Source organism: Staurois parvus, unplaced genomic scaffold (genome assembly GCF_062004578.1).
Source record: "Staurois parvus isolate SC_StPar_1 unplaced genomic scaffold, SC_StPar_1.0 ptg000264l, whole genome shotgun sequence".
Classification (NCBI taxonomy): domain Eukaryota; kingdom Metazoa; phylum Chordata; class Amphibia; order Anura; family Ranidae; genus Staurois; species Staurois parvus.
In genome coordinates, this window is record NW_028318060.1 from 7307593 (window position 1) to 7323206 (window position 15614).

General features: G+C 42.8%; 1 long non-coding RNA gene across 1 annotated transcript in view; it reads right to left on the reverse strand.

The window, feature by feature from the left end:
• Positions 1–425: 425 nt before the first annotated feature.
• The window catches only part of LOC149459289 (uncharacterized), a 36135-nt gene continuing 20946 nt past the window's right edge, over positions 426–15614 (reverse strand). Inside the window, exon 2 of the long non-coding RNA XR_016313298.1 lies at positions 426–1010. This is a non-coding gene — a long non-coding RNA (uncharacterized LOC149459289). The remainder of the gene's footprint in view (positions 1011–15614) is intronic.

Here is a 15614-nt window from a genome sequence, read left to right on the forward strand (position 1 = left end):
TAGATCAGCATTGCTAATAACTGAAAATGCATATTGGCAAGACCTTTTTACATTAAATTTGAGGGAAAGTGAGTGGATACCTGTTCTCATTTATAGTTGAAGTGTTCTTAATGCTTACAGTCCTTGTTATTCCATTAGTGATTAAAAAAAAAAAAAACACGTTTGAAAGCAATTTTGTTACAGTGGTAAGTTGAACTGCAGCAATTTATAAAAAAACTACTCCACACTAAATTTCACCTTATATCAGCTTTGGAAACCTTAACTTGATATCAAATATTTGTGGAAAAAGTGAAGGTAGTGCTATAGCACACAGCCTTTAGTTAGTATTCACTTATGGGCATTTTTCATAATGTTCTATAGTCTTAGAAAGCATGAGAAAGCCAAATAAGCAGTGCATGAAATGAAAAAAACCTCAAAAACCCACATTGGTTTTAGTTTGTGTTTATTTACATTTGAAGTGTTAACAATTGTACTTTGTTTAGTGGCAGACATGTTGTGCGATACAGAGCTTCGAGTTGCTGTCTTGAGCTTTCATTTCACTTCACTTCCTGTCAGCTGCTGTCCAAGGCAGAGAGCGTAAACAGCCTTCTCCCAGCTTCATGCATTACACAACTGAGAGTGTAGGATGTTTACATTATCTGTCACTCAGAAGAAAAGCACATCAGCTGGCTGGACCTGGAGAGGAGCTGCAGCCTGCAAATAGTCATTCACAATTTCCATAAAAAAAAAAAACCCCCACATACTAGTGTGATTTTAGTGTTTTATGCAACTTTAGTCAAGGAAACCTGTCCGACAAGAAAACAGTTTGCCACTGCTGGCTTCTGGTAATACTAACTGCCAACTGCCTGGTTTATGCAGACCCTCTTGCTTCAGTACTTTTAGCTGCAAACCTGAAACAATATACATAGACAAACATTCTGGCATTCCTGATTTGCATGTTTGTTGACTTTAGTTTCCTGGACCATTTCCTTCAGGACCATGACATGTCAGCGATGGCAGATAAACCTGTTCTGAAAAGAAAAGTTGTATGTTAGTAGGTCCTTAAATCAGCAGAATTCCTTTCAACATTTTTTGAATTTAATTTAGTCACCCCACCTCCCCCTTCAAGCATACACAACGGTATAACCACAATAGAAAGTTAAAAAAAAAAAAAAAGTTACAAGACACTAATTAGCACATCACATTATAGTTAATCTAATAACAGTTATATTTCCATTCGGTTTCATGCACATGGGACTTTACAGGCATTTTAGATGCCAGTGTAATTTCCCATCCACATGTTGCATACAGTGCCACAAGAGAATGGTTGTACTCTTAAGTACCGATTCCTCTTTGCATCTATGTTTACATGTGCATGGATTCATCGTGTTTTCCAAATGCAAAACTGTTGTTTACAGCCAGTCACTTTTATAGTGTCCTGTACAGAGCGCACCCCAGGGAGAGTGCTGAGAAATTATACTAGGCATACAAAAATCACTGCAAATGCTCTGTGTACATGAACACTTGATTTATATATCAAGTTATATTAGTCATTATTGAATGGCCTATTCCCACTGATGCAGTTTGCAAAGGAACAAAGCTGAATGAAAAGTGGCTACTATATTGTATGGTAAAGCTCCACTCTGTCACACTGCTGTTGCAGATTACTTGAATTGAAGGGTACAGGGATCAGAAGGCGTAATCTCAGCAGTTTTTGCAGCAATAAGGGTTTGTTCACACCATAAAGAGTCCAGATGAGATTCTGCTTGCATTCCAGTGCATTTTTCTTAACTATAAATAAGGACATGCATATTTTTACTGTGTTCCAGTACAGTGCAGAAAAAAAAAAAAAAAAAAAAAAAAGCCTGTGCATGTTCTACTTTTTCTAGAACCGACTGAACTAGTGAACTATACCATTGGCAACCATATAACCTACTATCCCTGTATTTTGGACCCCCCCCAAGTCTCAAAAAAGGACAGCAAAACCAATATACCGTATTTTTTGCTCCATAAAGACGCACCTGACCATAAGACGCACCTAGGTTTTAGAGGCGAAAAACAGGAAAAAAAAATTCTGAACCAATGAACTGCGGACACAGTACAGATGACGACCAGAGACTGCGGACACAGTACAGATGACGACCAGAGACTGCGGACACAGTACAGATGACGACCAGAGACTGCGGACACAGTACAGATGACGACCAGAGACTGCGGACACAGTACAGGGGATGACCAGAGACTGCGGACACAGTACAGGGGATGACCAGAGACTGCGGACACAGTACAGGGGATGACCAGAGACTGCGGACACAGTACAGGGGATGACCAGAGACTGCGGACACAGTACAGGGGATGACCAGAGACTGCGGACACAGTACAGGGGATGACCAGAGACTGCGGACACAGTACAGGGGATGACCAGAGACTGCGGACACAGTACAGGGGATGAGCAGAGACTGCGGACATAGTACAGGGAAAATACCAGGGACACAGTACAGATGACCAGAGACTGCAGACAGTAAAGGAGATGACCAGAGACTGCTGACCTTTGGGGAGGGAGGGGGAGCGGGTACCTGAATTTGACAGGTACCCACTTCCGGACCTGTCCTCTCTTCTTCCCGGGCTGGCTTCTGTGACAGCCGGGTGCCCACTGCGCATGTGCGAGAAGCGCTGCGCTTTGTGAATGGCCCGGCACCTTCTGGGACCTGTCATGTGTCCCAGAAGGCACCGGACCATTCACAAAGCGAAGCGCATGCGAAGTGGGCACCCGGCTGTCACAGAAGCCAGCGCGGGAAGACTGTGCAGCACTGGAGCGAGGAACAGGTAAGGCCCTGCAAGAGAGAACAGCTGAGCGGCTGGCCCGGTATTCTAGAAATTCTGAAGGACCCTCTGCACACTGGTATATACCCTTTCAAGCAAACTATGCAACAAATAGGGATATTTGGTTCACACATATTGCAATACATGTTTAAGCTGGCCAACTGCGTCAAAGTAATCCCTCTATGGCCAGTCCTACTCTGCCCTGCCTACGCAAGTGCTACTGTGGACACAATGCTAGCATAGGGGAAAAGACACAATGGGGAGAGCTACAAGGTTCAGGTCTGGCTACTGACCCAACAATACAACAAACAAGAGATCCCTGTGCTCAAATCCATACAGCTAGTGCATGCATTTATCCATCAGGTGCTAAAGGGGTGTAACCACATTAACTCTAGAAATTCTGAAGGACCCTCTGCACACTGGTATATACCCTTTCAAGCAAACTATGCAACAAATAGGGATATCCCTATTTGTTGCATAGTTTGCTTGAAAGGGTATATACCAGTGTGCAGAGGGTCCTTCAGAATTTCTAGAGTTAATGTGGTTACACCCCTTTAGCACCTGATGGATAAATGCATGCACTAGCTGTATGGATTTGAGCACAGGGATCTCTTGTTTGTTGGCCCGGTATTCTGACACGGTGGCAGCAGAAATACCGGACCGGCCGCTTTATATTCGCTCCATAAGACGCACTGACATTTCCCCCCTTTTTTTGGGGGAAAAAAGTGCATCTTATGGAGCAAAAAATACGGTACTTGTTTTCCAGTCCTTTAAAAAGAGAACTCCGGGTTTCTTCTCTTGAAAAAAGGATGATTTCACACAAAAAAAAAAAAAAAAAAAATTTGTGCGCTATATCTATACATACACACAAAATTAAAAAAGGAACACTTAAAATTTCTAAAAATTATGCCTGGGTCCAAATAGATTTGGACTGCCATTTCTAGAAATCTCCTAAACTCCAATCTAGCTTTCCAGTTCTGTCATCCACACACAAATAAAAAAAAAATATCACAAAGAGGCTCAGATTGGATGGGTTACTTCATAAGAGAAGAATCTTAGAAGCATGACATATGCCACAGCAGTAGCTTAACCTAGGGCTTGAATGTAACACTATACAGCATGAAATAAGTACCATGCATGTCACCACATCTCAGACTATGTACAGTATCTCACGCATCGTCATATGGTTCAGAAATTCTCATAGTTTTATCAACAGATACCCAATAGACTAAAGCTGTGGGTAGATTTCAATGTAAACACCAAGTGATTAGCAACCACTGTGGAGCAGTGACACATCTGTTGACACAGATGCCATACTATTTTCAGGAAGGCTTACAGATAATAGTACAAACTGCACTGTGGTTAGCACCCAGACTGAAGTGCATTTAGTAAGGCAGCGACTGGATGGAATATATACCCATCATAAAAAGACATAATGCTGCCTTCCTTCACTCATTGTTTAGATGTCAATATGACAATACTAGGTGTGTGAACAGTCATTCAATTACCAAGCATCACATATGCCCTTAACATGAATGGAAACATGAAGAGATTTGTACTGGTCTACATACCATCAATTTACAATTCAGAGAGGTTTGTAAAAAAGACTCTGGCTTTAACTGCTGTCCTGTTTGCTACTATATATTGAGGAGAGCAAATTGCCTAACTACAGTTGTGTTCAAAATAATAGCAGTCAGACATCACTAACCTGATCAATCACTGTTTTTGGTAGAAATGATATTTCTACATGGCAAATAATTTACTAGCAGGTGTAGTAGAGTAATAGAAATCCAACAGACCCAACAGTCATGACATGCATGCTGCTGATTCTGTGTAATTGAATCACTAATTGAAAGGGGCATGTTCAAAATAATAGCAGTGTGGAGTTCTATTAGTGAGGTCATTCATTCTTTGAAAAACAGGTGGCAATTATTGCCCTTATTTAAGGAAGGAAGGCAGCAAAATGTTGCACATGCTGGTTACAGTGCATTTCTCTCTGAAATTCTGAGGAAAATGGGTCGTTCCAGACACTGTTCAGAACAGTGTACCTTGATTAAAAAGTTGATTGGAGAGGGGAAAACATAAAGAAGTGCAGAAAATGATAGGCTGCTCAGCTAAATGATCGCAAATGCTTTAAAGTGGCAACCAAAACCTGAAAGAGGTGGAAGAAAGCAAAAAACTACCATTCGAATGGATAGAAGAATAGCCAAAATGGCAAGGACTCAGCCAACAATCAGCTCCAGGAAGATCAAAGAAGGTCTAAAGTTACCTGTGAGTACTGTTACAATTAGAAGACGCCTATGTGAAGCCAAGCTATCTGCAAGAAGCCCCCGCAAAGTCCCACTGTTGAAAAAAAACACATGTGCTGAAGAGGTTACAATTTGCCAAAGAGCACATTGACTGGCCTAAAAGAGAAATGGCACAACATTTTGTGGACTGATGAAAGTAAGATTGTTCTTTTTGGGTCTAGTGGCCGGAGACAGTTGGTCAGACGACCCCCAAACACTGAATTCAAGCCACAGTACACTGTGAAGACAGTGAAGCATGGTTGCGCAAGCATCATGATATGGGGATGTTTCTCATACTACGGTGTTGGGCCTATTTATCGCATACCAGGGATCATGGATCAGTTTGAATACATCAGAATACTTGGAGGTCATGCTGCCTTATGCTGAAGAGGTAATGCCCTTGAAATGGGTGTTCCAACAAGACAACGACCCCAAACACACCAGTAAACATGCAACATCTTGGTTCCAGACCAACAAGATTGACATTATGGAGTAGCCAGCCCAATCCCCAGATCTTAATCCAATAGAAAACTTGTGGGGTGACATCAAAAATGCAGTTTGAGGCAAAAAAACAAGAAATAGTGAAGAACTGTGGAATGTAGTCCAATCATCCTGGGCTGGAATACCTGTTCACAGGTGCCAGAAGTTGGTTGACTCCATGCAACACAGATGTACAGCAGTTCTCAGAAACAGTGCTTATACAACTAAATATTAATTAAGTGATTCAAAGGAAAGCAAAATCTTCAAACATTTTCAGTTTATATAGTGAATGTTTGAGTTTGTAAAGAAGAATACAAACACTGCTATTCTTTTGAACAGTCTAATATTCACGTTTCTTCAATTTTTTTTTTTTGTTTTTTTTTTTTTTGAGGAAAAAACACAAATTTGATACATTTTTCTTCATGTTTTGATTTGGAATAGAATGTGTAGTGTTCCCAATGCATTTGCGTGTATGGAAATAAAAGCGATTAGAAGGATTTTGAGCTTTAGTCACTTTTTTCAACACACTATTATTTTGAACATAACTGTATGTTTAGTGTGAAGTTAGGCACCTGTAAATCCTGCAGCCAGAATAGCAGCTGTACAAGAAATGGAAATTATCCCTTGCCTCTCACACACCTATAGTTCTAGTTTATGGTTAACCATCTCCCACCCCTCCCCCCCCAGTTTTTGGAACAGATGGCTTCAAAAAAAACTGTATGGCGTTGCAAAGGTGAGGAGTACAAAGAAAAATGCATGGTGCCTACAGTGAAACATGGTGGCGGCAGTGTCCTTCTGTCAGGGCTGCATTTCACTGATAGCATCATGAATTCAGATATACTGCTCTATATTGAAAGAAGATGCTACCATCCCTCCATGCCCTTGTCAATCCACAACACACATCTAAGGCCACTGTTGCACTTCTGAATCAAAGGGTGAAAGTGATTCAGTAGCCAGTCTCCTGATCTTAGCCCAATTGAACACCTATGGGGAATTCTAAAGAGACAAGTTGAGCATTGCTCACCATCCAGGCTCTAAAAAAAGGTCTCTTGAATGGAAAAAGATGTTGCAATGTCACCAACTTGTTCATTCCATGCCTAGAAGACTTGGTGCTGTCCTTACAAATCATAGGAGGAGGTCATAAAAATACTAGGATTTAGCAGTGGTTGGGTGTATCCATTTTTGCATCAATTTAACCTCCCTGTCGGTATTCCCGAGTGTAGCTCGGGGTAAAGTTTCAATACCACAAGCGGTAACCCCGAGCTACACTCTGGCTTACCATGCAGCGCTGCTCCGCGATCCCTCGATCACTTACCTTGTCCTTAGCTCCCGCGATGTCCCTCCTGCAGTGTCCCCGGCAATGTAATCCGGCCAATGCCGGCAACTGTCATCGGAGTTCCGTCCCCTGCGAGCATCAGGACTTACGGGGGACAGAACGGCGGGAAATTTGAAAATGACATTCACTAAAATCACATAGTAAAACATTACTGTATCAAAGCATTTCACATACATTTTGTCCCTAGTGCTTTGTCCTGTGCCCTGCCTGCATTTTTACGGTTGTGCCTGGAAACTGAGAAAAGTCCATGACGTTCAAAAAGCATCCCTTTAGGTCAAAAAGCGGTTTTAGACCAACTAGAGAACAGCGATCGTAAATTAGAACTACTTGCAGAATTGAGGGATAATGATTGTGGGGAAAATTTGTCAGACACTGAAAACGATTTTGCGACTTTGCTCAGTGATGTGCGAGCTTGGCGCTCTATTTCAAACGGTTAGTGTTTTTGGTTTGATTATATTATGGAATTAAATTTTTTATTAAAATTATAAATTTAGTGTTTCAAGTTTTATCATACCCAGGATGTTTACTAGACTATTGTTCGGACAGATTTCAGTGCGTTATTCCTAAAAATTACAGGTCTACAATATAAAAACAAAAAAAACAAACAAAAAACCACACTGAAGATAATTGGAAGAGAAGGGGTGTACTTATTTATGCCGAGCACTGTATATACACCATTACAGGTTGAATTTGACACACACACACACACACACACACACACACACACACCATTTTAACTGGGGGGCCCAGACATGAAGCTAAATGAAGGGGGAATATAAATCTTTGTTAAAGTAGAACTAAAAGGCTGAGACTTTTTGCATGGATATAAATCAATTTTAAATGATTTTTTTGAGCAGAGTATAGCATAAAGTCAATTAAACTCCTGGGATATTTATCCTGTCAGTTAAGTAGCAGAGGGGATTGTTCATTTCCATTAACACCAAAGCAGCTGAAAACTGATTAACATGTGCACTAGATGGGCAACAATGAAACGACCACCAAAACAGCAATTGTTTTACAGGTGGAGGCCAATGACTTTCCCCTAGTTTTGCATTTGGCTAGGGTCAGTGTCACTGATAGCATGAGGAGATACCTGGACTCTACAGAGGTTGCAAAGGCAGTCCAACTGCTCCAGAATGGCACATCAATACGTGCCATTACCAGAAGGTTTGTGGCATCTCCCAGCACAGTCTCAAGAGCTTGGAGATAGGCTGTTACTTTAGCAGAGCTGGATAGGGCTGTAGAAGATCCTTAACCCATCAGCAGGACCAGTATCTGCTCCTCCTTTGTAACAGGATGAGCAATGCCAGAGCCCCACAAAATTACTTCGAGCAGTCCACTGGTGTGAACGTCTGACCAAACCAACAGACTTCGTGAGGGTGGCCTGAGGGCCCAACATCCTCTAGTGTGCCCTGTGCTCACTGCCTAGCACCATAGAGCTCAATTTGCATTTGCCATTGAACACCAGAAGTGGAAGGTCTGCCACTGGCACCCTGTGCTTTTCACAGAGGAGAGCAGCTTCACCCCGAGCATGTGACAGGCATGAAAGGGTCTGGAGAAGCCGTAAAGAATGTTATGCTGTCTGTAACATTGTTCAGCATGACCGTGTTAGTGGTGGGTCAGTAATGGTCTGGGGAGGCATATCCATGGAGGGATGTACAGACCTCTACAGGCTTGACAATGGCACCCTGGCTGCCATTTGGTATTGGGATGAAATCCTTGGACCCATTGTCAGACCTTACGCAGTGCAGTGGGTCCCTCCTGGTGCACGACAATGCCTGGCCTCAGAGTATGCAGGCAGTTCCTGGAGGGTGAAGGCATTTTTACCCTTGAATTGTCCCCCACACTTGCCTGACCTAAATACAATAGAACACTTCTGGGATATCATGTTTCAGTCCATCTGACACCACCTGGTTGCACCTCAGACTGTCCAGCTCAGTGATGCCCTGGTTCAGATCTGCAAGGAAATTCCCCAGGACACCATGTCTCATTAGGAGCATGGCCAGATGTAGTCAGACATGCATACAAGCACGTGTGCCCATACAAACTATTGAGTACCATTTTGAGTTGCTGCAATGAAGTGTCAGCAAAATGGATTAGCCTGCTGCATCGTTTTTTTCACTTTGATTAACAGGGTGTCTTTGAATTCAGTCTTCTGTAGGTTTATGACTTTCATCAAATGATAGGACATACTTACATAGATAGCCAGCATGATATTTTTTCCCCATTGAGATCTGATTTCAAAGTATTCCTTTAAGTTTACTGGTATTGTGCATTATACACCACTCAAATAAACTAAACATTTGTTAAACTTGCCTGCTCTGTAATGGCTTTGCCCAGAGTAGCCCTGATCCTACTCCTGCCTTCAGAGTGCCCCTAGAGCAAACAGTGTATAGTATAGAGTGCCACTATAGCAAGGTTAACCACTTCCCGACCGCCCTATAGCAGAAATAGGGGGCGCGCCACCATTCGCGGCCATCAACTGGTCCCACCTGGTGACTACTTGCCGGTGCCTGGTGATTGCCGAGGATCTCCAACAGGGAGAACGGTTTGTAAACAAAAAAAAAAAAAAAAAAAAAAAAATTTTAGAAATCACTTCCGTCTCCTGCTCAGTACTGCATGTCCCATGAGGAACTTACTGACATGCATGGACAGTCCTCCTCCTGCCCAGGACTACATGTCCCATGTCTGTATGCAAGCAAACAGATTATGAAAATGGTTATGTTGTTTCAGCCCTAGAGAACAGAATGGTTTTCTTCATGCCCTTGCAAAATACGTGCAGAAATACATAAATCTACACACTTCTGTAAACAAGGCCTTAAAACGATAAGTTCACCTTTTAGACAAATGTTAAATGCACTTTTTTGCAGGTAAAAAAAATAAATAAATAAATATGACTGCATTTATTTTTGTCTACAGGAGCCTGGAAAGCATTGCACCAGCAATCAGATTGCTGATGCCATGCACGTCTCCTGCAGACTGGTCAGAATATCTGCAATGAACTACCACAGCGCTGCACAACACCATGGTAGTTCACGGAAAACTACAAGCCCACAGCCCCTAAGACTGTCGGGATTTGAAGTTCTTGCATGAAAGTCTGGAGCCCCTCATGGCCACACGGTTTTCAAAATTTGACAGTAGTATCTGTCACAGGGAGAGGGGAAGCAGGTGGCAGCTATGACTATGGGAACATGTTACACCCTAAAAACTATGGATGGAACATGTAACAAGTTCCCAAAAGGAGACCTTATCCCTTAAAATGTAGTTCTGAACCCCTACATATACCCAGTGAATTGACTGGCCTCAGGTGATACAGATTAAACAAATCCTCCTACACAAGTTGTACCTGTTCATTTGCAGACATCTTTCCCCTACAATCAAGGTGCAGAATCTCTCTCTGGGGGTGGCAGGTACAGAGCGGAGGCAGTCAACATTTTTCTCTTGGGTATCAGGAAAAGTCAGAAGTGCCTCATGCTGATAACAGAGGAATAAGGCAGCAGACAGAAATGACACTTCGTGCTCTGGATTGAGACAAGCACAGACTATAGAGAAATGGGCTTTGTTCATACTTAATCAGTTTCATGTTCCTTAAAAGGTGGTTGTAAACTTCTGACATGACCTTCCGGTGGGTTGGGGGGGACCTGAACAAGTATGCAGAGGACTTCTTGATTTATATTACTTCAATCTCTTCATCCACTGGCTGTAAGGGAACTGCAACACAGGGTGGGGAAACCATGAAAAAAGTAGACAAAGTAGGATGAATGTCACTGGATATCATTCAACCCGCAGAAGCCGCACAGCCATCAGTGGACCAACATGTCTGCAGCAGACAGCACCAGTGGCATACATCTACTACTTTATTATAATACAGAGGACACCCTCACGCATGACATAATACAAGTTTCTACGCAATTCCTGAAGTCTGTGGCAGTTGGCAGCTGTAAACATCCGACTGAAAGCCCATCTGCTTTTCACAGCTTCCAGTCGAGGATGTTTACAGCCGCTTACTGTCAACAGTAAAGCAGTTCTGGAAGGTTTCCTAAAAAGTAAAAAAGTGTACATTTATTCCAAAAGAAAATGCATTAAATCTTTAAGAGATACATGAACGCATGCAACTGGGAACAAAATGTATTGATGCAATTTCAGCCGCTGTTCAGCAGCACTCAAGGCAGGGAGAGGCAGTACTTCAACCATCACTTATGCTGCATTCAGAGAACAGAGGAATGACCTAATCAACCTGTTGCTTCAACCGTCCAGCCACAAGATAGAAGTTTGGAGATTGTGGTAGTTGAGCAACAGAGCTTGGTAAAGAAAAAAAATAAATAAATAAATGGTTGCCAGGCTGGCTTTGCTGTGTGGCAGAGTTGTGTAGATGTCAGGGCAGGATAGAGTAATACAAATTCTTTAATGGGTAGGCCAAGTCAACTGCAGTCTATGCATTTCAACAGGTTCATACTAGCCAGATCTAAAAATTGACATATTGGGGTTTATTTACTAAAGCTGGTTCATTCAGAGTCTCGAGCACTTCTGCATAGAAACCAATCAGCATCCAGGTTTTATTGCCATCTCCTAGATTGTAAGCTCCAACGAGCAAGTCCTGCTGTTTCCTCTTGTATCAAATTGTATTGTAACTAATGTCTACCTTCATTTTGTAAAGCGCTGTGCAAACTGCTAGCACTACATCTCGTCTCCCACAGTACACAGAACATGGAGGTGTAATTATCTTAGAAGTCACAATACTGCTCTGACTGCTGAGAAGGTATTTAGCAGTTTTAGATTTACTATCAGAGCACTGGTTAAAACTTATAGGAATATTCATTTTGCTCTAGGAAGATGCAGAACTCCTGACCTGTTTGGACAGTGCTGATGAACATATGCAAGCTCCCAGGGGAAAAAAAAAAAAAAAAAAAAAAAGGCCGGAGTTAGACTTACTGGTAACCCTTTCCAGGACAGGACACATTGCCTTTAATATATAAGGACCTTCCAGCATCTCCCTCAGTTATCTAAAGCAGAGGTCTCCAAACTGTGGCCTGTGGGCCGGATGCGGCCCTTTGCCAGCCTATAACCGGCCCTCAGGGCACTATTACTCAGAATGATACAAGGCACTTCTCCTCCCACTGACACGAGCAATGGGGCACCATTTATCCCACTGATGGGTTATTCCTTCCACTAACACCAATGATGGGGCAATACTCTTTTAATGACCACCAACCCTGAGGCCATGTTTATTCTCACTGATGCTGGGCCCAGGACATTTCCTACCCCTACTGACCACTATCTGGCCCCCCTAAAGTCTGAGGTACAGTAAACCGGCCCTTTGAATGAAAAGTTTCAAGACCCCTGATCTAGGAGTACTGATGGCTGGACCTGAAAAATAAAAAGCAGAGGGAAATGTAACACCTGCCAATTCAACACTTAAACCCACCAACACATACACAGTCCCGGAAAGTTACAGATAAGTCTACCTCTGGCTTTCCCCCAGTCGTCTTCCAGGACAGCTCCTGAGACCCAAGAACCTACCTTTCTTTAACTGCTCTATATGCGTCATCTATAGTTTGTTTTATCAATTGCAGAGGAGAGATGTGGGTTCTTAATGACCCCATCTCTCCATAAAGAGGACATGTTACTAATTATTTCTATTACAAGGAATGCATGCATTTCTTGTGATTAAAAAAAAAAAAAAAAAAAAAAAAAAAACCACTTTTTTTCTTAATTGTGTAGGGGACAGTGCAAAAAATAAATTAAATTTAAAGTGTCCTCGTCCCCCCGTGCTTGCACCACACACATGGAGGTATTGCCATGAACGCAATAGCAATAATTCTCGCACTAGACCTCCTGTAATTTTACACTGCTAATCTGTAGAAATTTTTAAAGCATCACCCATGGCGATTTTTTAAAGTAATGCAGTTTCACACCATTCCACGAGCGTGCGCAATTTTAAAGCGCGACATGTTGGTTATCCATTTACTCGCCGTAACATCCTCATTCATATATTTTGCAAAAAAATTGGAGTATTGTTTAATCAAAAGTGCATTCACCATTTACTTAGCAACCAGCAGTTGAATCTCTTCCAGACCTTTGCATAAATGGCTCTGGTTATTGGCTTATGGCAATTTACCAAAGTTTTTATTACAGTGTCTGAAAACCCCTGAGCTTTCAGGAGTTACACTTGAGAAACCATGCAACCAACTTCAAGGTTCTGATCCGAGGATGTAGAACAGGACCTTGAGAGATCAGATCCTCCCTCTCTGGAAATGAGAATGGAGGAGCTGAGGTAAGGCTCTGCAGCAGAGAAAACCAGGGTCTTTGGCCAGAATGATGCTATCAGAATGAGATCTGTCTTTTCTATCAGAAACTTCTGCAGGACCGCTGGAATCAGTCTCACTGGAGGGAATGCGTAAGAGGTTGAAATCCAACGTGCTTGTCAGGGTGTCTACCCCCAAGGCCTGCTCTCCTGGATTTAGGTAAAAGAATCGGCTGACCTTCCTGTTCTCCTGGGAAGCAAAAAGATCAGCCTCTGGCATGCACCACCTGAGAGTTATGCTTGACAAACCATTCGTTGTGACTGGCTGGCCACGGACTGGAAGTCCGCTATGGAGTTTTGTGACCCTTTCAGATGAATGGCAGAAACTGAAAGCAGACGTCGCTCGGCCCAGGATTAAATGCTGCCTGCAATCTGCTGCAGAGGGGCTTTGCGTGCCCCCCTGCTTGTTGATATATGACACAGTAGCCATATTGTCTGACCAGATTTGTAGGCGACGGTCCGATCACTTTGCTCCCAAGGCTCGAAGATCAGAGACTCCTTCCGAGACCACAACCCCTGGGCCGCCATATCACCTAGATGGGCTCCCCATCCATAACTGCTGCCATCGATTGTAATGCGTGAAGAAGGCTGGTTCCACTCTACACTGCTGGCCAGATTGACTTCCTTCTGCCACCACCAGAGGGACCTCTTGACCCTGGATGGGAGCTGGATTGCCAGATCTAAAAGTAGACCTGTCTCCATTCCAAATCTTCAAAAGAAAGCCTGACGAGGCCGCTGGTGGAGTCTTGCCCACGGGAAACAAAGTCAGGAGACACACTGCCCTTGAAACCTTCCTATTTGACACCGACAGATTGCACTGCAACTCTGCTAGTGTCTGATCTATCTTGAGAAATTTTTCCCAAGGAAGGAAGATTTTCTCCTACGCTGAAGAGATCTCATATCCCATCACTCTCTGGGAGGGAGCTAAAGAGGACTTGTCCCTATTTATGAGCCAACCCAGGCTCTGAAGGAAATTCTGAGCCACCTGCAGATCTTCTGCCAACTGCTGGTGAGATATGGCCACAAAGAGAAGGTTGTCCAGATAAGGAACGATGGTAATGGACTTAATCCCTTAGGGGAACTAAGGCCTCCGCCAACACCTTCGTAAAAATTCTTGGCGCTGAGGCTAGAGCTCGACACTGCCAGTGGAGGTTCTGTGAACCCATCTTTACCGCTATTCAGGTATTTGACTTGCCGAACGAATGGGAATATGGAAATATGCATCCCTCAGATCCAATGTGGCCATAAAAACAACCTGGGAAAAAGGATGTTCTTTACAGAGAAGATAGATTCCATAGTGAAGTGCTTGTACCGCAGTGATAGATTTAAGGGGTGCAGGTTTATTAGGTGAAAACTTGCTCGAGGGCTTCCCCACTACAAACACGTGGGAATAACATTCCTTCCCCTGCTCGCTGTGAGGGACTTGAACAACAACAACACAAAAACAACACACCTCTAGCAATACACACCAAACTGAGCATGTGCAGAGTGACTCTACATAGGTCTTATCAGGAGAGAAGGAGGGGGGGGGGGGTACTGGAAGGAGGATCAAACAGCCTTTTTACACAATGCAGAGGATTAACCCCTTAGTTTCCACAGAAAGTACGATTAGCATGCTTTACGGCATATACAGACTGATTTTACCGTTGTGGGTTTAGTAACACTAATTGAACAAGCTGAGGTTAGAAGCCGATTAGCTACCATGCACAGGTGCACAAGATTGAGCACACACACTTTTCATTAGCAAGCCTATAAAGACTGCTGCCCTCTATTAAGTGAGCAAAAGTAGATGGTGGGGGAAGCAGACTATCAAAGCAACTCAACATTCCAGACATTCCTTGCACTTGGCATCAATTAAAAGCGTCATGTAGAGACTACTCAACAGATCGAACAGTAAACATTTTATACAATTTGCCATTTAATCCAAGAGTCAGATATAACCATGGAGCAGGTGTGTTAAATATGCCTATATGGAAACATGGACACAAGGTGCATTAATCTTCAGCACACCTGCTGTAATGATTGTATGAGCATTCCTAAAGTTGCATCAAACAACTCACAGGGTGCACCATCTAATTTTGTTACATAGCCCAACAATACACTTTAACCCCTTCACAACCAAAAATGAACCCCAACACCCAGACCCAATTTTGCAACTTTGACACATGTAAGCACAACTATACAATTCATTGCAACCACTTCATGTATCCAGATGGATATACACCTGCAAAATATGTTCTACTCCTAATGATTTCAGTGATACAACATATGTGTGCGTTTTTGGTTCTTTGTAGTATAGATTTTTTTTTTTTTTTTTAACCCAAAAACCATATTGCCACCAACACTGCCACTGACCAAAAAAGAGAAAAAGGAAAAAGGGTACCTCTTAGTGTAGATGCAGACT